Raw genomic sequence first — 24,311 nt, forward strand, 5'->3', positions numbered from 1 at the left:
GCATTCTTAAACAGCAACTAGGTCCTGCTAAGTCTTAAGTATCCTAGGTGGCCTATGAAAATCCAGTGCCAAACCTTCTGTGTTGAAACTTAATATAGGGAGGGCTCTTCATTCCCTTCTGAAATCCTTTTGTGCCTTTTTTTGGTGCCACCTTATCATTTGCAACTATTGAGACATTCAAGGTGCTCCTCAACAACAGCTTGTTGATTATAGAAAAGATTTGTGACTAAGGGACATTATTTCATCCTTTATTGGGGCAAGAAAACACAGAAATTCAAAAGTGAAAGTGGGTAGTGGCTGTGAATATGAATTACAGCAGAAATACTGATTTGTTTTTCATCTGTTCAGACCTTCATAGAATGGCAGATTTTTTCAGCAACTGTGCTTTGGTGTTTAAAAAAGGAGATTTCTATCTCCCATGAAGAAAGAATCAGAAAATAGTAAAGTGTCTTCGCTTTTTTGTTTCCTCTTTTCAAGAGTTCTGGCTATTGAACTGTAACACTGGCCACATGTGCATTAAAACTATAAAGTCCTTATGAATCTTTAATGAGGAAATGTTCATGTACTTACAAAGTAGATGGTTTTAACAGAGGCACCTCAGTCACTTTTAATTTTGTTTCCCTCACCATCCCCCAAATACCTCAAGGGCTTCGTTCTGCATTCCTTACACATTTTGCTTGCTTGGGAAAGACTCTCATTCCCATTAATCAAAAGACATCACCCTCTTACCCCCTACCCCCCAAAAAAAACCCCCTCAAAACCACAACAACCAAAAAAAACCCACATAAAATAACACAATCCCACAACTCCATTTAAAACTCTTTTATTTCAGAACAGCATATAACAAAATTGTTACTTGATTATTCTCTCAGCTTTTGGTATGGACTAAGGAACAGCTCAAAGAGAATTATTGTAACTGCAAAGAACTTAACCTCTTAGAAGTGATCAGGCACTGTCTTGTGGAGGAGCTACTTAGTAAGTCATAATGTTTCATTAATGTGATGTTGCTGATGTAATTAGGAAGGGGGAATAAGAGTGGCCAGTGTTAGAGCAGGCAAAACCAGCATGTCAAATCACATCCTGAGAGGTTGGTGAAATGGCAGAGATGAGGATGCTTCCTATTAACTCCACATGGGAACATTGGTAATAGCCTCCTTGTTTCTATTCACTATTGGAAATAATGAAGGACAATGCCATTAAAAACACTGAATGCATGAAAATCTCAAACCCTACTTATTTTTACATCTGGAGAGGACAAGAAATATTTGTTTCTCAAATAACAAGTTGCTTGTCAGAATACCATTGTGAAGTATTCCCAGCATCCCAAAATGAGCCAGTGGAATTGCCCTCTATTGCTATTCTTAAAATGAGTCATAGGTGCATACAGTACCAAACTTAGAATGTTAGAGCAATACAGCTTATGAGCATGGTGTGGTTTACAGTTTTCCTATTTTTTTAGATACCTGATAAATGATAATGAGGGTAAACAGGTTAGGGTTTTTTTTTATCATGACTGTGGAGTGAGAAAGTCTGCAGCCTGACTCCTCTGCAGGTACCCTCAGAAAACAGGACGGCAGGGCTGGAGTGCTTGTACGTGTGGACAGTAAATTGGGCACTTTTGCTTTAAAATGAGGGTCATTAGTAAAAGGTTTAATGATAAAATTATATTTTTTGGTATCCCACAAATGTGTCTTTCAATAACCCTTAGAATCCAATGCACATGGAGACTAGAAGTGGAATTGGATTGTGCATCTTTGTCAAGTCAAGATTAGGTGCCATCCAAAAGTAGCTTGCTGGAGATTACACTGAGTTTATACTGATCTTCCAGGGACTATTTCAGCTCTGAGAACAGTCGGAAAGCCAGACAATATATAGATATGAAACTTTATTTGCCTCTAAAGTGCCATTCAGCAGCATCTTTTGGCCAGAGTTTTCTCAAGTCTTGTCATGTATGGTACCACAGTGTGCAGAGATGAGAGAATTTAATTTGTTTATAACTTCATTTTGATGAAACCTATCAAACCAGAACTGATAGGGTTTGGATTGGCTATAACTTCGAGAAATCATTACTTTGCATGAAGTTCCAGGATTTATGCTTTATCTGTGAAAGAGGGTAAATACATGGAGCTCAGCATGTCACAACACTGACCATAGATAAACAGCATGACAGCACATTGTAATGTATTATGCCAGCTGGAACTGCTGGCAGACAACTTAATTCAGCCATCAAATTGTAACTGAGGTTAATAGTGGCAACAGCACCAGGCCACGCAGCTGCTGCTGTCTGTGGAAATTTGTCATATGTCAGTAGGTTGCCTTTTAAATGTTTTGAAATGCCAAAGCATTTGGTGTGTAACAAACCCTCTTGAGTGTGCGTTGTGCCAAGCTGTATGCAGTGTTTTAAAAAGTATCAAAATACAACCCAGATTCTCAGGGAAGACTTTGTGTTCTGAGTAGTCCAACACAAGGGAATGAGAAAGTTTCACTTTTAGCAGAACTTCTTAATTTATTTTGCTTGGTACGTACTTGGCCACCCAGAAGATAACACTGATTCTGTATAAGAAAATTTTATAGTGCTTCGTTTACAGGTTTGAGGGTTTTTCAATGAAATATTTATTTTTGTTGCTACACTAGACAGAAGGTTTTTGCAGAATGTGTTCTGTTTTTCTCACATCATCAAATGTTTAATGTACAAGCTGTCTGCAGTAAGAATGTAGAGCTTGTGAAATCCTTCATTACAGCATGCTGCACTCATAATTCTAAATATTTTCAGCTCAGTGGGTGGCTCTAAATCTGATTTGATTTTTTTTTGTTGTTTCTGAGCCACACAGCTATGTTGATATTAATTAGTATGATATTGAACTTTTGTTGCCTTTTACAAAAAGATATTTGGACAGTTAACTGACCTGAATAGAGCCTCATCTGTGTATATGTTCATATTACAATGGAGTTTTATAAGGTGAAAATACAAATTCAGACTCTGTCTTAAAAACTACCTAGCTTCGGACTATTTTTTTTAAAGTGTAGTTGTGGTTCTTGGAATTAAAGGAAATAAAATCAGGAATTTGTGGACTAAATGCACCATTGTAGCAGGAAGTTACATGTTTTCCCATTCAAGCAGCTGTTTAACTATTCAAAAGGTTGCAAGCAAACATGTTTTTAAAAGTTCCTTAGATAAATTTTGATTACGTGAACACTAAGAACACCTGGCTGCAGCCTCCTGTTATGCCATCTATTACAGTAATATAGATAATATTATTAATTGGATGCATTGTAAATAATGTGTAATGTAATATCCAGAATGCAATACATTAATGTTTTATAACAATGTGTATAGATACCTCTGAGAATGTGATTTCATCAACAAAATACACCCACTCAGTATTTATTTCCCTTTCACTGACTTCCCAACTCTGAAGCAAGATCTCCATTGTCAAAGACTGCTGCTCATTATTGAGCTTGCAAATACGATTCTCAGACATAATGTGCATTCAAAATGGTATTATTGTTGGGCTAATTTTACTTTTTCCAAAACACTTTCTCAGAAGGAAACTCGCCAAACATAATGCAATACACCTCCATTTACATGCGCTCATAGACTGATATATAGCAGCCATCAGATATGTCCACCCCTGAGCAAAACCAACCTCCTGCGAAATATTGTGACTGACTAAGGCAGCTGTGTACCAGCTGAATGCAAGAAACTGTTGTCTAAGTGAGGAATTTTAAATTAGTCCTAGCTAGCTACATATAGTCTTGCATAAGAATGTAGTTGGGGAAGCACATGGGACCACAGGGTGTGGAAAAGCATAAGCGCCTTCTTTGTGCTCCCAGCCACCCTCTTGCAGCCCTCAATGCACTCACCTTCCTGAGGGTCCGGAGAGAAGTGACTGATCACAAAACTGATTTTGCAGTTAGAGAATGTGGAAAATCTGCTGGTATTACTTCACGTATTGTTGAAGTTAGCGCTTCTGATAGACTTTGCACTGCAGGATCATTTCCACAGTATTCTACTGTTTTACTGGTCAAGGTTTAATTTGAAAGCAATGAAAAAAAGAATCTCCTAAATTAGGAAAGAGAAAGGAGAAAGTCTTTAGGCAGAACGTCAGACCTGAATAAGTGTGAGCCTGTTTCCCTATAGTTGTTAACAGGGTGATGAATGTAAGACATATTCAGTTTTAGTTAAAGCTGCTGAAAGATTCTTCCACTCCAGCCACATAAAACCACAGCAAAGCATTATTCACCGAAACACTATATATCATCTGCACTTTTGCTGATTACATTTTGTTTACAGCCAGCTTTCCTAGAATCCTGTATTCCAAATCATATTTATAGTTGCCATGTTAACAAATAAAACCTTATCCTTTGCCTTTCTTCTGCAAGACCTTCAAAGAAAAATGAGGAAGTGAACATAGTAAGGACTACTGAAGAGCCAGCTTTTTTTCCAGCCATTTTCTTTTATATTGCTGCTAAATATAGGTACTCCTTAATTCCCTTGGGGAATGCTTTTCTGTTGATGCACTAAAGGACATTGTGAAATTTCCATTAATTTTCATTTGTATTAATGATGTCAATCTTAAAGAATACTTCCAAACTATAATTGGAAAGTTTATTGAGATGGTCATGGTTCTGTAAGTTAATATATAATTAATAGCATTTTATATGGGAAAAATTGAATTTTCTGCTCGTTTCCTTAATTTATGAAATCCGCTATGTTACCTTGTGACTGAGGGGCAGGACATGGGGGGGGTTGGTGAAAATAACTTTTTCTGTGTTAACATACTTCCAGCCCTTGAGAAAATTCTCTTAAGAAAAAAAATGTGATTTTAAGGAAGATTATTAATATTTTTCAAAAGCCTATAGAGGGGGAAAAAAAGGGGGGGGGGGGGGGCAGCAAGTATTGCTTTAAGATGGGTTTCTCCCTCCTGTAATGAAACAAACTTTTTTTTTCCTTTTTCTTATTTTTTTTTTTTTTTTTACTTCTTTGGGACTCCTGTTGGGTATTTTGCTGATCCCTGAAAATAATCCCCCTTTAAATATGGACAGCTTTTGTTTATCCGTGAGTCGATAATGTGAGTTGCAGATTGTTTCTGCAATTGATGTTAGTTTGAGCAGAGCAGTGCATGAATATGGCTGTGCAGCTTTGACAGCTGTGAATTCAGGAGCAGCTAGCTCAGTTTCATGTGGCACAAAGCTGGATCTCAAAAATGTGGGTGCTGGATCTCTGCTGGACCTGTGAGCACTCAGAATTATGGTTCAGAGATTGTAAATTTTCAGGTGAGTGGCACTGAAGTAAATACACATAGGAACGAGTACACGCTACTGCATGTAGGCTCCTCAGTCTTCCTGAAAAACAGTTCTCTGGGATAGACTTTGGAAAGACATCCAAGTACCAAAGACTTCTAGCTTGACAAAATTGGATTTCTCTGTATTTGCTACATGTTATCTCACTTATTAACCAAACTCTCCTGTTCCCTATGTTCTGGATGAAAGACTGCACTGAATTTGATGACCCTTGGTGGTCAGATGGATGTTTACAGGAAAGGGGATGGGATGTGGGAACCTGTTCGAGCTCATCTTTTCTTAGGGGTGATATTGCTTGATCGCAGGTCTTTTGGTTTTAATGAATATTTGCTCAGAAGTCTCCTAGTGAGGTCAAGCTTCAATTTACTTTGAAAATATTTTACATTTTGCCTCTCTGTTTTTCATATGGAATGGAACTTCTGGTGTTTAAAAAAAATCCCTATATACAATTTTTCAGATTTTACTGCCTGTGAGCTGTCACACAGTTTAAGACTGGAAGCTTAAGAACAGGAGTTTCCTATACAAGCATTATAGGAAATACATGAGTTTCCTATATTTCATTAAGTATTGAATCCTATTAATGCAAGATCATAGTTAGTTTTGAATAGTCATGACAATCCAACTGTATATTTTTCTTCACTTCCCACTAGTGAAAGTGCAGAGTTGTGGGCAGTTTTCTCTATGGTATGTATGTGTATGCAGTTGTAGAGTAGTGCAGATGCATAGTTCACTACTTTTTAAAAGCTTGGTTTTGAACCTGCTCTTGAGACCAGTTAAAAAGATTGTTTTAAAAACCAGACAAGTAGTTGCATTTATATAAAATTAGTCTTCAAAAACTCTAAAAGGTGTGTTAGGAGAGGACAATGCAATGGTTCATTTATATATCTTGGTTATTGCTTTTACACACTAAGTCAGTCAACGTAAAAAACTGTGATTTGCAGCACTTCCACACCTCCCCCTCCCCTTCCCCCCTAAGATGTAAAATTCAGTCAGTGTTTTGTTTTGTAGTATAGTTTTATTGTATTTAGTATAGTTATATTCACTGTTAGGCCAAATACCATTGCCATAGATGTCCTAACCAGGGCTTGAACAGCTGTGTGGTAAACTTTTGAGGTGACCAAAGCCTTAGTGAGCAGTATTGCAAAGATGCACTACTACAGTCAACATTGCATAATTATTTCTTTTCCCTGGGATACCTCAGGCTAAAATATGAATCCATGAACTAGGTGGAGACGTGCTTTGGTTTTGATCTGTGTATGTGGAGTTAATCTAATGGGTCTAAGTTAGGTGTAAGCTGGCATCTGTGCAAGCCAAATCCTGCTGGATTCAATATGTCCCTGAAGTGTCAAAACTGTTACATGTACTCCGTTTTCTGAGAATTTTGGACCAATGAATATTCTGGATAGTGACACTGTCAGGTTAAAATATTAGATGTGTTTCTTCTTTGCCTTCTCTTTTCCTCTTCTCTGTCATCCTTATGCAATTTTTAACAACCATTTGTATTCCCTGAGTAGTTAGTGAGAAATAAATTTTGCAGAAGCAGACCTGAAATGTGGCAGCGCATCTCATGTATGCGCATTGAGGGCAGCTATCCTTAAGCCTAAAATGCAGTTATAAATTTGATCTGGAACTGTATTCTATCTAAAATAGCTCAAAGATTTTGAAACTTGTTTTTTTCTTCTTCTTCTTTTTTTTTTTTCTTGCCAGTCACTACCATAAATCTTACTGAGCTTGTGTAGATGCCAGGTTTTCCCTTGCATCAGGCAAAACTAGATTTTTTTGTGGCAGGAAACTGTGTATACATGGAATGTTAAAGTAAAGAAGAAAAATAGTGTGGGAAACAATTCTTGATAGTGTGTAATATGGAAAATATGACAATAGTGCCATTAGACTGATTTGTGTTTCCTGACCTTTATCACCTGATGTCAACTTTGTATCATATTTCCTGGTTGTGACAGATAGAAATTCATTATGCTCTGTGACAGTATAGAATATTTCAGGCTATTTAATGCTCATCTTTTGACTCTTTCAAACTTCATGTATCTCACTGATTTAATATGTTCACTGTGGACAATCTGAAGCTACCTGGCTAATGCATGTTTGCCTTCTCCCCCTAAACTACCTTCTACTTAGAAAGCATTTTAATTTTGATTAATGGTTATATTAGAATTCTAAATGTGGCAGTTAACTCTGTGCATGGTGTCAGTGTTCACAGTGCGAAAGAAATGGAATAGAATAGAATAGAATAGAATAGAATAGAATAGAATAGAAATGCTATCTTTCTACTGTCTAAAATGGTGGAGATTTGTTAAATGAGGAAATGGCATGTACAAATCATTCCACTTTTGAAAGGTACACAAATGGAGAAGATACTTGAGTCCACATAACAGCAGAGAAACACCATGAAGTTAGAAAATATCAATAACCCTTGTAAATACCTGTGAGTAGAGTGATACGCGTCACAATGTCTGTGGCAACAGTAGAAGTTATAGTGATGTGGCATATATTCACCCTTTATTGCCTGTTAAAAGTTTTGTATTTAATCTTGTACTGATTTAATCTTGTATTGTCTTTATAAAACTTAAGTATTAGTGCTTTGTATTCATGAATTTTATTCATAAACATTTTGATACATGTGATTGGATCATGTTAAAGAAAGAAAAGCCAAGCAACTCTGTTGCCTGCAACTAAAAGTAGTGTCTAAAGGTAGCAATTCATTTGGAACTCATCTAATGTGATTAAAGCATGAAAATACTCTCTCAGATTATCTTTTCTGTTAAGTAATAGGCATGACCAGATTAAGCAGGAAGAAGTAAGAACACCTGTACAAATTTCAGAGGTCTGCGGGGTGTAACCCTCTCTTTTATGTAAGCCTACAAAAATGCCTGAAACCACAATGCTTTGAATACTTTTGGTACTTTTCCCCCCCCTCTTTTACATCTGCTAACTATTCAATAAGATCAATGTCAAACTTGCTATCTAAATTTTCATTGGTTCCTTTAAAATAAAATTGAGAAGTTGTGCAGTATAAAACTGTTCTACTTATTTGATATGTAGTGGGTTTTTTTTTAAGCAGTTGGTTCTTGAAAGTGATGTACTGCACTCAGATGTACTGCACTGTCATTCAGTAATGTAGAAAAGAAGTCCAAGCCTTTAAACCATGCTTGTCTAGGCAGAGCCACTAAAGGGAGCAGCTGAGTAAACTACTTTGTGGCCCTGATTTCTACAAGCTGCATCTTGCTATGGTGTTGGACACAGTAGAATTACTGTTTATAAGTACATGACTTAAAACTGTTCAGCTCAGAGGGACAAGATATTGTCACTAAAGACATTTTTGTTTAATACTTTCTGGTCAAGCAATACTTAGCCTTTAGTCTCCCCTAACTAGATGAAATTTAAAAATTTGTTTTGATGTTACTGGTATGTTTGATCAGAACAGGTCTGCTACTTTCATTATTTACACAGAACTTTGAGGCATATAAACAATTTTTCTTATATTGGGTTAATGGTCATGGTGGTGATGTCAGAGTGGATGATGCACAGAAGAGGTAGTAAAAGAAAATTAGTCTTTCTTTTTCTCTCTGGTTGAGAGAAACAGCAGAATGGTTCTTCAGAGGGCAGTGCTGGTGAGCAACACAGTGGATGCCATTTAAAGAGCTTACTGATTTAAGTAGGAATAGATTGAGGCCCCTTTCCCTCATGACTAATTGGAAAGAAGTAGTGAAAGTTGCCTTTTGTGCCAGTAGGCTTGTTTTAATAGGATCAATTTTATCGATGTGAAATTGAATGCATTTAATGATGATGGTCTCTCACTCTGAGCTGAGAGCCCATAATTGGCTATGAAAGACAGTTGCATAAAATTTAGAACATTTTTGCTACTCTTCTATTATTATAAATGGTGTATAATTGATCATATTTTGTATGTAGTCATATATGATTAGATTATTATTCAGTCTTTAAAGAAAATAATTATAAATACTTGGAAAATAAAAGGTCATGGTGTCCCTTCATAACTGTTTAATTAATTAGCCTCTAGCACTTTATTCCCTAGATATTGCTGCTGCATGACTGAGGCACCGAAGCCTACTCTTTCCAATAAAACATCTGAATGAAACAAATATAATTTACTACCCTTTGATTACTGTGACGAATTTATTCGCTTCTGTTTCAGCAATTGTTACAGGACTACTGTTTAAATACTTCATATTTATAGTTTTGTAAAATAGATGCAGAAGTCTGTGTACAAAATAATGAACAATTGGGTCAGGAAGAAAGAGAAAAGTCCTGTGCAAGAGAAATCACAGAGTGCTGCTCTGCTGGGGTCTCAGTTCTTGTTTCTTGTGCTGTATTAGGAAAGGGTAAGTTTTCCCAAGCCATGTGCAAGTTTGCTATGTACAAGCATCAAAACAAAGGTGTTAATTCAAAGGCTTTTCTGTCCTACCAACATGTCTGTCTGTTAAAAGTGACAATACAAATGGGTTTTGGGAGATTTGTTTGAAGAAATGAATTTGAACAGACTCTTTGGGGAGAAAAATATGTTTAAGAATTCATATAGCTGAGTAATGTTAGCCACATCCTGTATTTATAGCTCCTGTATCTAAACCCTTGTATTTTCACTTTCAACTTACATAACTATCCAGCTTAGTTAAGAATATCCATGAAACGTTTTCAGTAGTGCCTTAACTGATGTATAAGGCAAACTACCATCTTACTTGTTAATAGCAGCTAGTTAATAGTTTCTCATCTTAAAGTTTAAGCAATTTACAAAATTAAACTTTTATTTCAATTTTTATAGTTATGTTAATATTTTGTAGCAGCTCCCATGGTGTGTATATTTTTGATGGTGCTTTCCTTATTCAGGTGTGCAAATAGGGATATCTGGCAACTTTTTGCCTTTTTTTGTTGGTTGGTTGGGGTTTTTTGTGTGGTTTTGTTTGTTTTTCATTTTTCTATTAACCAGCAGACTAGACCTAGATTTAATGCTGTAATTCCCACAATGTAATATTGGTAGATTACCCCAAAAAAATTGCAAATTACAAATGCTGTAACAACTTCCTTTGAAGACTCAAATTGAAGTATGGAGCTATAGTAATGAAATATGGAGGTGTTCAGCCAATTGGTGGAGAGCATGACATGATGTAAAAGTGCTTGTTGCATACTTTGGTAGAAAAAAAACTTAAGGCAATGAAATATTGTTAAAGTTATCTCTGAGATTATTTTTTTTCCCTGGCCTAAGAGATATTGTTTTGCATGACAGAGGCAATTTATAACCTTAAGACTTCAGCTTGTGGTTGTGTTTTATAATTTGATGAAGAGTTATTTAATTTCAAAGTGGAAAACTTCAATGTCAGTGTTTAAGGATTCCATACAGAGGATACCAAATACCTGTTTGAGGAGTATATTTATAAGGTTGATAACAGCTGAGATCTTATGTACTGGAAATAGGTGTAGGTTTCCTAAACTAGAAGGGTGAGAACATCACTGTGACCATCTTTCCTTTCAGAAGAGCTGTGCATTAAAGGCCATCAATAAGGGAAGTACCTTTCCTGTAGTCCTGTGTGAAGGGAATTTTGCATAATGAATGATTTTATTTCTTATTAACCAAAGTATTTGGACTCTGGAAGAATCTTGTGCAGTTTGGAAGTGCCAGCTCTGAATTCTTGTTTTTTACTCACCTATCACTATGATTGAAATCCAGAAGTCATTGTCACCTAAATATGTGTCAATACAACACCCACTGTTTGATTTACTAGGCTCAAACTACTGAACTGAACTTTCTGTCACTGTTTTTGGTAGCCCGTGCCAGCAGGTTGTAAAAAATGCCTTCTTCAGAGTGGCTACAGCCTCACTTACCTATGAACCTGTTCTACAGAGCTGGAAAAGTCCTCTGCACAGCTTTATGCATACAGGGAATCTGAAATGCTGATAACAACTTCAGTGGGACAGTGTGGCACTCACCTACTGTGCTCATTGCCATACTTCTGACTTCCCAGTAACCAGGAGAAAAGTCATAGCAACCTCCCATTGCAGTACTCATCTCTGTGTCATCATGTCCATGTGCTGTCTGTGTAATCCCTGTATTGGGAGAGCATGCTGCTGTCTCCTCTCAATAACTGAATGATGATGAAATACATGTGGTGCATCCAGCTCAAAGCTGGGAAAATACACAAGGGAGGTGTCACTCTGTTCCTCATAAGCATTTATTGTGAGTTTCCACTACTAGCCACAGAACTCATGACTGGATGGACTTTTAGTTTCATCCTGTCTGGTAGTTTTTGTGCTCCTATTACACAGGAAGATGAAGTGCTTCACTTGAGTCTGTCCGCAGCCAGTCATTTAAAGCCTCAGCACTTTCCTTCGTAGGCTGAACCCACAGAGTCCTGAAAAAAGCAGCAGGACACTCACTGAGAAATCTAATAATATCTTTCAGAAAACTGTGTCCAACATGCCAAATGCTATAAATATGCTGTAAATATGAGGTTCCAACTACTCTGTCCCTTTCTTTTGGGTTTTGAAATGTCACTGTTGCCCAGGAAGAGAAAGAAAATGAATGAAAACACAAGGAGCTACTGGACACACTATTACTTAAAAGGAAACTCTACAGGAAGTGGAGGGAAGGACAGGTAGAACAGGGGGAATACAAGGAAGCTGCCCGAGCAGCAAGAGTCCTGGTCAGGAAAGCCAAAGCAGAGTTTGAGTTGAATCTAGCCAGGGAGATTAAAGGGAATACTAAGAACTTTTACAGGTATATTAATGGGAAGAAGAAGACTAGGGAAGGTGTGGGCCCCCTCAGAAAAGAAAATGGTGACATGGTCACCTGTGATGAGGAAAAGGCTGAGGTACTTAATAACTTCTTTACCTCAGTCTTCACTGCAAGGGCCTCTAGCCACACTCCTGATGTTATGGAAGTCAAAGCCAGGGACAGGGAGGAAGAACTGCCCATTGTAAGTGCAGATCAGGTTCGTGATCATCTGAAGAACCTGAAAGTGTTCAAGTCCATGGGACCCGACGGGTTACACCCACGGGTACTGAGAGAACTGGCAGATGAGGTTGCTAAACCCCTCTCTATTATATTTCAAAAGTCCTGGCAGTCTGGTGAAGTCCCCACGGACTGGAAAAGGGGAAACATTGCCCCCATCTTCAAAAAGGGCAAGAAGGAGGAACCAGGGAACTACAGGCCAGTCAGTCTCACCTCTGTGCCTGGAAAGATCATGGAACAGATCCTCCTGGAGTCACTACTCGCTCAAAAGAATAGTGAAGAGGTGATTGGGAACAGTCAGCATGGCTTTGCCAAGGGCAAATCCTGCCTGACCAACCTGGTGGCCTTCTATGAGCAGGTGACAAAATTAATAGATGAGGGGCGAGCAACTGATGTCGTTTACCTGGACCTGAGCAAAGCCTTCGACACTGTCCCGCACCACATCCTGGTCTCCAAACTGGTGACACATGGGTTTGATTGGTGGACCACTAGATGGATAAGGAACTGGCTTGATGGCCGCACCCAAAGAGTGGCTGTCAATGGCTCCATGTCCCAGTGGAGGCCAGTGACAAGTGGAGTCCCTCAGGGATCAGTCCTGGGACCTATCTTATTCAACATCTTTGTGGGGGACATGGACAGTGGCATTGAGTGCACCCTCAGCAAGTTTGCTGATGACACCAAGCTGTGTGGTGCAGCAGACACGCTGGAGGGAAGGGAGGCCATCCAGAGGGACCTTGACAGGCTGGAGAGGTGGGCACAGGCCAACCTCATGAAGTTCAATATGAGCAAGTGCAGGGTCCTGCATCTGGGTCGAGGCAATCCCAGGCACAAATACAGGCTAGGCAGTGACTGGCTGGAGGATAGCCCTGAGGAGAGAGACTTGGGGGTGCTGGTGGACAAAAAGCTCAACATGAGCTCTCAGTGTGCACTTGCAGCCCGCAAAGCCAATCAGATCCTGGGCTGCATCAGAAGAAGTGTGGCTAGCAGGTCGAGGGAGGTGATCCTCCCCCTCTACTCAGCCCTGGTGAGACCCCACCTGGAGTACTGTGTCCAGTTCTGGAGCCCCTATTACAAGAGGGATGTGGAGGTGCTGGAACGTGTCCAGAGAAGGGCCACGAGGATGATCAGAGGGCTGGAGCACCTCTCCTATGAGGACAGACTGAAGGAGTTGGGGCTGTACAGTCTGCAGAAGAGAAGGCTCCGAGGTGACCTAATTGTCGCCTTCCAGTATCTGAAGGGGGCCTACAGGAAGGCTGGGGAAGGACTTCTCAGGATATCAGGTAGTGATAGGACTAGGGGGAATGGAATGAAGCTGGAGGTGGGGAGATTCAGGCTGGATGTGAGGAGGAGGTTCTTCACCATGAGAGTGGTGAAACCCTGGAATGGGTTGTCCAGGGAGGTGGTCGAGGCCCCGTCCCTGGGGGTGTTTAAGAGCAGGCTGGATGAGGCTCTGTCCAGCCTGATCTAGTGTGGGGTGTCCCTGCCCATGGCAGGGGGGTTGGAACTAGATGATCCTTGTGGTCCCTTCCAACCCTGAATGAAACTATGAAACTATGAAACAATGAAACAAATTGGAGTCCTGGAGGAACACATTCATCTGGGACCAGCAGGCTTGAATTTTCAAAATAGAAATACAAACAAATGATCTCTAATGGAAAAACTGTGTAAAAATTATGCCATCATTTTAGACACCTTCTGTTCTTTGAGAGTGTTTGGTTTTTATTTTTATTTATTTTTATTTTTTTTTTAAATATTGAAATAAGCAATTATCAGGTTTGTTTCACTGTTTAAAATGCAGTTGACATCTTATGCCTGGCCCAGTTCATAGCAAATTTATGCATCATTATTATAGGATTTTCATGCACTTGGAAGAATGCATTCTACACTCTTCCAACAGAAAGCAGCCTCTTTAGTGTGTACAGTATGTTTATTAAATACCTTTCCTTGTTTATACAAGTGCTCCTGTCTCCATTATTCATTCAAGCAGGAACTAATACAAAATGTTGTACATCTGTTGTAGCATGTAAAAGTAAGAAGAAAAAAATAAAGGCAGCCAAAAAACCCCCAGAAACAGAAAAGACCCTTTTACATAGGAGATAATTCTGCTCACTTGAGAGGAATTCTGCTGCATGGTTTTTTTCCATAGTTGGAATTTCTGATGGATATCAGGTGACATTAGAGTTCCACATTTGCTTTCAAAACTGAGGGAGGAGTATTTTCTCTAATTCAAAGATGAAAATTTTTGTGTTGGTGCACTGATGACAGTTCCACTTGGAAGGCTGGAACTGCAGGGACTCATTGGGGCTTACTTCTCTACCCAAGGTAACTGATTTGCCAATGTCTTCTGCTGAACCAGCCTAACGCAGATAGCATTTACTTTACACATACAAAAGAGAGAACAGTTTTGAGAAATAAAACTGGCAAGGCATTTGCCTCAGTTCAGGGAAGTGCTAGATTTAAATATTTGCTTTGCACTATGCAACTCTAGCCCTTCCCAGTCATGAGGCTTGTCCTGCCTGCTGGGCTCTCAGCTGTTCCCCATCTCTCTTATTTCTTTCAAAAACATTGAGAAAGTGATTTATTTTTCTAGTGTTGAATGGGAAAATAATGTCAAGTTTTCAGTTTTAATGAAATAAAAATATCTTTTGGCCCTCCCTTTTATTACTGTTTAGCACTACTGAGAAGCCTTTCCTTAACATGGTGTCTGTTGAGATACACTTTTTATTAAAATATTGGTTTCATCTGTACAGAAGCTCTGCAATATCATTTTGCAGATGTTCTTTCAAGGTTTGAGGATCAGGACTTCAATATTTTTGCATAGTTGTAGAAAGATGGCTGCAGTTCAGAGGAACAATTGGAGGTATTGCATTGGGCTCTGTGTGCAGGCGGTGTGCTGGAAAGATCAGAAAAGGACTGAGTGGTTTGGAAATCAGAGCTGACTCCATACTGGGGAAAATGTCATTCCCAGGGAGCCAGTTTGTGAGGGCATTGCATACCAAAAGATGCGGGGATCGTGTGCAGCTAGATATGCATGCAGCCTCTCACCAGAAGACTCCTACACTTGTTAAAGCATATTTGCTGTGAGTATAGGGCAATGCAAGATAATTCTTGATGAAACAGAGACAGTTCTTTGCATTAACTCATGCTGCAGCAATTGCTGTAAGCATTTAGATGAATTGAAAAGTTAAAGTCTTGCAGTATCTTTGAGCAATGATTAATTTTTTTACTTTTTAGGGGATGTAGTCAGGTAAGTTGAGAAACTCATTGTGTAAATGCAGCTTTAAAATAACACTCCCCTTTGCCATTCCATTATGTATGTCTGCTGTCAACAGTTTATTTTTTTAATGGGAGTTTCTTAAAAGTTTGGAAGTTTTCTAAATCCTGATACTTTAATGGAGGCTGTAGATGAAATATAATCCTCATCTATTCATAACCAGTCAAAAATAAACAATTTTTTCAAGCCATTAGAGCATACAGAGGAAAAGTTCATGAACCAATCATTTGGGGCTTTTGGCAGACCATACGGAACTTTTCTAACAGCTATTTATAAGGTCCTAATGTGTTTATTTTCACAATAAATCTGACTTATTGCTGAATGTGTTGGTTTCATAGTAAAATAAACACTGAAGATTACAAACATAACCTTTTGCAAAGTCTTCTGAAAGCCCAAAGCTTAATTTAATAAATGTGATGGTCTCTGTATTGCCTGGGAAACACATGCCAACTGTGAGAAACGACGGCTCAAACCCTTGCTTTAAATTACAAAATCAGTTGTCACAGAGTTTACATTATAGCTGAGCCATTTGGGTAAAAAAGTATTAATAACTGATAGATGGTTAGGTGTAAGGGGTAAGTGAAGGAAGAGAAGTACCTCAGTACTCCTGTTGGAAAGGCTACGTGGAAAAAGTACTGTCTTTGTAAATACGCAAATCTAACTTTATTTAGAGATGGTTTAAATTTGCTTAACTTAATTCTGTAATTTAGTTACAAAATTACTTGTCATTAAGTTGTTTTAAAGTGCCCTGAAAACATTTACATTATGGCTTTTACTGGTATAATTAGAAAAATTTAAATTCTCCTGTAAATCAGTGTCTTTGCAATTCCTCCAATATTTTTGCCAGTTCCAGAGATGAGCATTCTACTCCTTTAAAGTTAGTGCTGTTACTCATGTTACTGAGTCACACGTATAAGAAGATTATCAAATCTTCAGAAAAGGCAATTAAAGAGTAACCAATCCATAAAAGAAATTTTCTCCTTTTATAATGCGTCCTCTGAAATCCTGTCTGATGTGTACATGAATGTCCTCATTAGGAATATAATTCATAATTCTTTTAGTGAATCGTACTAAGCTCTTGACCGGAGTGATGTATCTCAGTAATAAGACTGTAGGTTAATTACATATTGTGTTAGAATACTTCCTTTTGTCAGCTTTAAATATATTGTCTTTGAGCTTCATTAGATACTCCCTTGTTCCTGTCATACTAAAATGTATCACTACCAACCATCAAGCAGACTTCTCTGTTGGATTTGTTATCTAATTTGTCCATTCCTAAACAGGCTACATCTTTTCTTCTTCATGGTGAAGCCCCTTCAGACTTCAACCAAATGCTTTAGGTTCTACATAATCAAAAAGTTGCTTTGTGTAAGTTTTATTGCACTTCTAGTATGTCCAATTTCACGGGTGGGAAATTATCTTGGCTATGATTCGGTGTAATGCTGAGCATCCAGTGTCAGACTGCTTTATATAACATATCATTGTTTCACTATATCATTTATTTTCAAAAGAACTTGAATCGTAGCCATAGAATGTGCTTTATGTGCATGCTTTGTTCTCAGAAGCTTGCAGGATCTCAAACAATTAAGAAGAAATTGTCATTCCAGTTGCTTAAATGCTAGTGCTTTGGGATAGTTTGGGAACAGCTCCAAGGGACATGCCTGGGAGGGTGGACCTAGATAGCAGATTGTTTTTAAGAAAATATCCTTCTTCTGAGTGATTTTATGTAAAAAGAAAGAGGCCATTGAAATCCATTTAAAATGCTTTGTATTTTTTGAAATGGTTTTTAGAGTTTAGACAAAATGGACCAGCTGTACTAAGGATCATAATACCCTATACAGTAGTTATCTGTTTTCTGGGTGACACTGCAGATGTTTATAAATACCAGAAATGCTGGTCTATGCCAGGTTATTCTTCAGAATTGGAACAGTCCTCTTTGCTACTGGGAAAGCTGCAATTTTTTGATACTTCCTTCAATAATTACCGCCTTGTAGAGCTTTTATGAATATTTTGTCTTCCCAGTGAATGATTTAAGCTGTATTTGATTAGTTCAAAAAGAAAAAGGTTATAATAATAAACATAGTCATCACAGTCCCCATTTTTCTGAAAGTAATTAAGATTTTACTGGCAAGAGTTCATGCTCTGTTAGCCTATAAATCTTGTGCAGATCCTTAAATACCGGTGTCATAAATACATTAGCTAAGTCAGAATGAACAGATTGGTTGGGAAGGAGCTTTTCATTGGAATCAGTATCATGAACAGTCTGTGCCCAGGCAAATGCTCGTAGTTCCATAGAATTAGCCTAAAATGAACACTCCACACACACTGAGCAATCTGGGCCATTTTCGTCTGTTTAAATCATGTTTAATTTACATTTTGTTTCAACTACTACTTTGTGTTTCTGCTGCTTTTGATGTAGTTGTAAGACAAGAATTTCTTTGACTTGATCCTGGTATCACAGAGGTCAGTGACAAAACTCCCATGAGTTTTATCCTGACCACATTAGGGCAGGTAGTGTAACAGTTCTGGCTGATCCTGTAAGTGATTGTATACAGGTGAGCTTATGTCCAGTCATTCTATAGGTATACAGAATGGGGAAAAATAGGCTTGCACATCACAAAAGTGCTCCAGCCCTGACTGGGATTTCCTGGAGTCTTCTTTAGGATAAATGTAAAATAATTTCATGTGTGTTTGGTGTTTTCCCCCTTGTTATTGAGTCAAAGTTTCTCATTGAGACAAAAATATACAAAAGTAAAAGGACTGGCCAAAATAATTCTGTATTTTATTCAATGTCTAAACAGCCAGATTTTATTCAGCCAGATTTATCAGCTTAGTAGAATGTAGCAGTGTTTTGTCATAACTATCCCTGGTTTTTTGGGTAGTTAACTTGTACAAGTTTAGTACTAACCCAGCCTGTTAGTAAAACGAGAGTAACTACTTACTCCAAATGTTGACAAGTTTATAGGTGAACTGCACTGGTATACTGCCTGAACAATTTCCACACTGAAGATACAATCAAATAAAAAAAATGTGGGAAATAAATCACAGATAGATGTGTTATTTCTAGTATCTTGCCATGAAACAATTTAAATGCTCTACTGAAATGCCTGCACAGTTGAGTTCATACTCTGAATCTACTGTTGTATTGAAATCACTTTTCTGAATGACCTAATTCTGTTGCACTCTGCACTTGTAAGTAGTATGTCAGGGAATGATTTTCAGTTTATGCCACCTATATGACATTGTTTTGGATCAGTCACCCATTGAGTCTAAGTTAAAAAGACTGTCTATACTTATCTCTACACGAGAGGGGCTTTCATTTAATACACAACAAAAAAGGCAAACTTTACCTGCCAACATTTTCAATGTTCAACTCATATTTAATACCACTTAGGCTATAAAATGAACAGTTAAATACACCATAGGTCTTCATAATAAACAACTGTGTTGCCATCATCAACTATGGAAAAATACATATGGGACTGCAACTAAAACTGCTAAATTTCCCTGATGATGGTGGGTTTTGTTAAATTTTAACTTGTCTATTTTGACTTTGTCTGCTAAATTCTTTTGAAGCCTGCATGGAAACATTTCCATTTTCATTTTCACTCACTGACTGTATGTATTTTGATAAATAATTTGTATTTTAATTTCTTGAAAACATTGTAATGTATTGTAAATTACCAGAAATAGTGCAGAATACTGTCAATATAACGTTAAAATGATTGCATTTGAGGTGGTTATGTTATTAACACACATCTATCAATAGGCTTCTTTTTTTAGTTTTCAGAAAAGGGGGGGATGTTTTGTTGTGATGCTTCCAGTTGATTTCTTATTTTGTTGTCTGTACCTTCAATAACAGCTAAGTGCATATAGTTATTATTTTATTATTATGCTGCCAATTTCAGAATTGAGATACTCTTAACATACGTTTCTTGAGCCAAATAAGGATTCTCTTCAATGTAAGTTAAATAGTCTTAACTGCTTTTTGCTGTATTGGTTGTTGTGTGAGTTTTTGTTCTCTTAAATTTATAATGATTGACATAATGTGTAATGTTTACTTCATATACTACTTGACAGGAATGTCATGGTCAACTTAATATGAAGCCAAGATATTAGCTTCTTTCCCTCATGCGCATATGTACTCCAAAAGAGACAAGGGATTGAAGAAATCCAGGCCTCTGTGTTTGCTTGCATTTAGCTGTATTTAGACCAAAAGGCTGCTGAACAAGTTATACAAATTATTCACTTTTTAGGATAGTTCTTCCATTAATGAGCTTACTTCCAAACAATGGCAACATATTTTCCTTTAATTGTGTTTTTCACTAATTTCTTTAGGTAGGAGCGTAATTAAATGTCATATTTGATTTGCACACAGCTCTTTGGAAGTAGTTTTTTAAAGGGAGATTGTTTTCTTGATGTGAAAAATATTGCGTATTGATGGATGAGCATGTAATCTGTGTGAAAAATGTTTTGTTAAATCATTAACACTAGGTTGTTTGTCTGTTGAATCAATGACCTTTTGATGGCAACAGAGATTTCACTGTGATAGTTTTTAATATTCTTCTTTTTCCATTAGGACAAGGAGCAACAGTTTTAAAGCAGCCTCTGTTTCACTTTGCTATGAATAGATAAATTGTCAAAGCTGCCAACAAGAATGGTTCCATATTCTGGGGTCTGTTGTAAACAACACTGCAAACAGTGTTCTTGCTGGTAAACACAAATTGTGCACACTTAGTGGTGCAGCTTGGTTCTCATCCTTCAGCTGAATTTAATGAGCTGGTTGCTGTGATGAGGTTTTTGAGAACTGGGTTAGTGTGCACTGAGTGGGAGACAGATACAGGATGACATTTTTTCTGAGTTGCCCTTTTCCACCACTTATCAGCAACAAGGAAGGGATAAGAGTGAAATATCTGTAGAGTGTATATCTTTAAAATGCTTTGTATGGGAAAGGAAATGTAGAATCATATTTAGCCTTATGCTCCATGTCTTTTTAAAACTGGGAAGAGTGAGTGGTTTTCAAAGCATTGCCTGCAGTGATTCTTAGGGGTATTGCACTGTGCCATTACTTCTTAGAGATTTGAGTTGCAATCCCAAACACATACCTTAGCTCTCTGCATTGGAAGGGAGCGCGTGTCACATTAATTATGCTCTCTGCTCTGGTTTGCTACTACTGTCTTGTTTGGTTTTTGCTTACTGGATTGAAGAGAGAGTTGATTCTAGGCTTGGCCTATTTCAAAGCCATCTGAAAACACCTAAAACCAAACTAAACACCAGCCAAATGGGTAGTTAATAATACATGCAGCCCTTAAACAGAAAATTTAGCAGTTGACTAGATGAGGAAGTCACTAAGGCTCCCATCAGCAGCAAGATACAGTAAGTGGTTCTCAGCACTGTCATGCATAGCACAGATATATAGCTTTCAAAATGTAGTTCTTATCTATTCTTTGGAGGCCTAAGCTCTTCATACAATGAACAGAGAGATTTAGGTGTGTGAGAAGAGGATCCTAACCAGCCATTATGCTGAGGGGTTAAACAGGTAATAGGTGGCTTGCAGAAATACTGGAGCCTGTAATGACTTTTTCCTGATCAGCCCTAAATTAGAACTCTTTGTGGGGCTGAGGTTTGCAACCTAACACTTCTTCTGATGCCATTCCTCTTTACAGACACAAAGTGACTGTATTTTCCTTTGAAATGTTGTCCTAAAAGAAAATAATTGTGCTTTTATTCCTTCTATACCAGCATATGAGTTGGAATATCTGCTTGGGAAGAGAAGGACTCTGGTCCAGCCTCTTCAGCCTGAGCACATCATATGTTTTCTACCTCTGTGGGAATGCCCTTTTGCTAAAATGGAGCTGTGCCAATACTCAGTCAAGTGTTTAAGATTTATGGGGTCAGAAAGAAAAAAAACAGAGGCTGTCAAGTGCCAAGGGTGTTTCATCAACAAGGAGAAAATGGGGCTTGCTATAAACATTTATTTGATAAAATAACACAAATACTGGTTTAGGCGAAGAGACTCCTGTCTGTTTCTCCAGCTCCTGTGTGTTTTAAATGTAGGTATATATCCCTCCTGGGCAAGGATAGTACTGAAACAATGACTTTCATTTCCTCATCTCTTATTGCTGGGTTGTCATAGAAAAGAAGGATGACAGCACTTCCTCACCATTCCCTGGGATGATGGCCTTAGAGAGCCCCAAGATAGCTGCAGCATGTGCACATCTTGTCTGTAGATCCCAAGTAGCTTTTGTACAAGACCAACTCTGAGGTGTTTGGCTTGTCCAGCACCATTTCTGTGCTTCAGGAACTTGCAAAGATGAAGGTACCTGCAGCCATTCTGACTTGTAGGAGATGAAGAGCGGGCTGTGAATTGCAATCTAGGATTTAGTATCAATGTTCCACTTAAGTTTCACTTTACTCAGCCTAAGTGCTTTTTTGGACCTGGGCCAACACTTTTCCCATCATGCTTCAGGTGGCCAGTATATATACTGTAGTTCTGCTAGGCATTAAGTAATTTCTGAATTTTATATACTTTAAGCATTTAAGTAATAAAATTATTTCTGCCATTCAGGTCAATTGATTTAAAGACAAGATAATCTGGTCTTGCTTTTTGTTTTGGCAATGTTTGTTCTCCTGTTGCTGAATACTTAACATGGTTTAACTAGCTGTGTCCCAGTGTTCTTTACTGATACTGCTTGTATAAATACAACAGGGTTTCTTATGTCTCAATATTGGCTAAGTAAAAATAACTTAGAAAAGGAAAAGTCTCCGAAGAACACCATATACCTTATTTATTGAGCTCTCTCACAACCATTGCTAATCTGTTGAGCTGAGTTATTTGCAGAGTTCCCTGGAAAAGGATGGATTAAAAATTGAGTATTAACCTTAGAAAAGTCAGAGTGACCTGCTCCCCAATAAACCAGTTTCACATTAGGCCATCTGTTAAGGAGATTCACAATCATCTTTTAATAAAAAAGTCAGATTCTGCTAGTTCACAAACAGTTATGGTGTACTTTAATTCACAGTTAACTAGGATTGAAATCATAATGAAGCACAGAGTTGTCAGTTGGTTTTCAGCTCAGGAGGTTTGAGATTGCTTTAAAAAATTGGAAACTTAGAAAGAAAATGCTCGTTTGGAACAGCATTGTTTCCCCATCCATAAATCTCTCCCAAAAGAAGAAATATTTTAGTATTTTTGAAGGAGACATAGCAGGGTCCAAAGTGAGGTTTCATTTTCTTGACAAGTGATGTTGCGGTTAGGAAAGATGCTTTTGCAGGAGACCACTTGAGAGGTTTATACACTGCGGTGCAAACTGCATGCTAAATGTTTTGTCAACATGATTTTGCAAAAAAACTAACATAAAATAAATACTACAATGCTTTCTAAAATTTCCATGGATGGATGTTGTTCTATTGATCATTCTATTTGAGACTTTGAAAGGATATGAAAAGTCTGTTCCTTTCAATATGCGGAAATAATTTGTGCAGGACTAGTAAAGCTTCCTCTGTGAACATTTTCTTCATGAAGACAACAGGGAGGTTGTGGAGTCCCCTTCTCTGGAGACTTTCAAAACCCACCTGGATGGATTCCTGTGTGGACTATCCTGAGTGATCCTGCTTTTGCAGGGGGTTGGGACCCGATGATCTCTTGAGGTCCCTTCCAACCTCTGATATTCTACTGGTGAAATGGTAATTGGCTTTGTGTTCCTTATAATCAAGACATTTTTTGTCTTTAGATAGTCATTTATGTTACATTAATTATTCTAGTATCTAACCAGTTCATAACAGGACTTTAGAAAATATTAGAGATTGTTTAATCAGAGTGGTGTTGGAATGTCATGGTGATAATCTGCAATGGATAAAAATATTAAGAAGTTTGGGTTTGGCTGCAAGTTATTTAGACAACAGTCAAGTACTGTGATGTGTTTTATGAGTAGTTACTGGATTTGTCCCTTTTTCAAAGGGCAAAACATAGTGTTTAGCTTTCCAGGTGTAAAAGAAAAATGCCTCAAAGTGGGAGGAATGAATAGAAGATATATGTTTTTATGAAACATAATCCAAGGGAAATATCTTAATAGAAAATTATCTTCAAGAGTGTACAGTTTGTGCTGCATGAATACAAAATGTGCAGAGCATGGTAAAAGCAAGGAGTTTCTGCTTGAAATTCAATGGTTATCAATGTTAGGAAACAAACATAGGGAAAACACTATTGGTTAAAAGTGAGTGAACTGCTTGTAAACAGAGTGATAGTAAGTTGTGTTAGACAACCATAGTCAGGAACAAAAGGTCATGTTTTGCAGTCACTTCTACTGTCAAGTTAGCAGCAAAAGCATCTTTGTTGTGTGGTCAGTCAGTACAAAGCACCTATACAATGAAATAGAGAACCAATTCCTCATGGTAAGCTGTAGCTCTATTCCTGACCTAAAATAGTCTAACAATCTACTACTTTAGTTGCATTTATTAGATGTAGAAGTTATTATTTTTATACACCTCACAAAGTGCAGTGTTTGTAGGAGCTTTGTCTTTGCTGTGAAGTCATCATTTTGCTGCAGTGTAGTTACTTCTATAGTTGAACAAACTGGTTGATTAGAAACTAAGATGATTTTTGGACTTGCACAGTGATGAAAAGATTTATAAGGGCATTGTCTATTAGAGAAAATATATAAGGTGTTCCACATAAAAAGTCAACATTAGTAGTCATAAATGACAGGAATATAAACTAACTTGTAAAGGTAGTTTATAGATCTGTTTGAATAA

The 24,311-nt window shown here is 37.8% G+C and overlaps 1 protein-coding gene across 3 annotated transcripts in view; it reads left to right on the plus strand.

Moving 5' to 3' along the window:
• The window catches only part of LOC137441799 (adhesion G protein-coupled receptor A3-like), a 257,730-nt gene that overhangs the window by 57,650 nt on the left and 175,769 nt on the right, over positions 1-24,311 (plus strand). The gene's annotated exons all lie outside the window — the stretch shown is intronic.

Source organism: Melanerpes formicivorus, unplaced genomic scaffold, assembly GCF_026170545.1.
Source record: "Melanerpes formicivorus ecotype bairdi unplaced genomic scaffold, bMelFor1.0.p_v2 SCAF_6, whole genome shotgun sequence".
NCBI classification, from domain to species: Eukaryota; Metazoa; Chordata; class Aves; order Piciformes; family Picidae; genus Melanerpes; species Melanerpes formicivorus.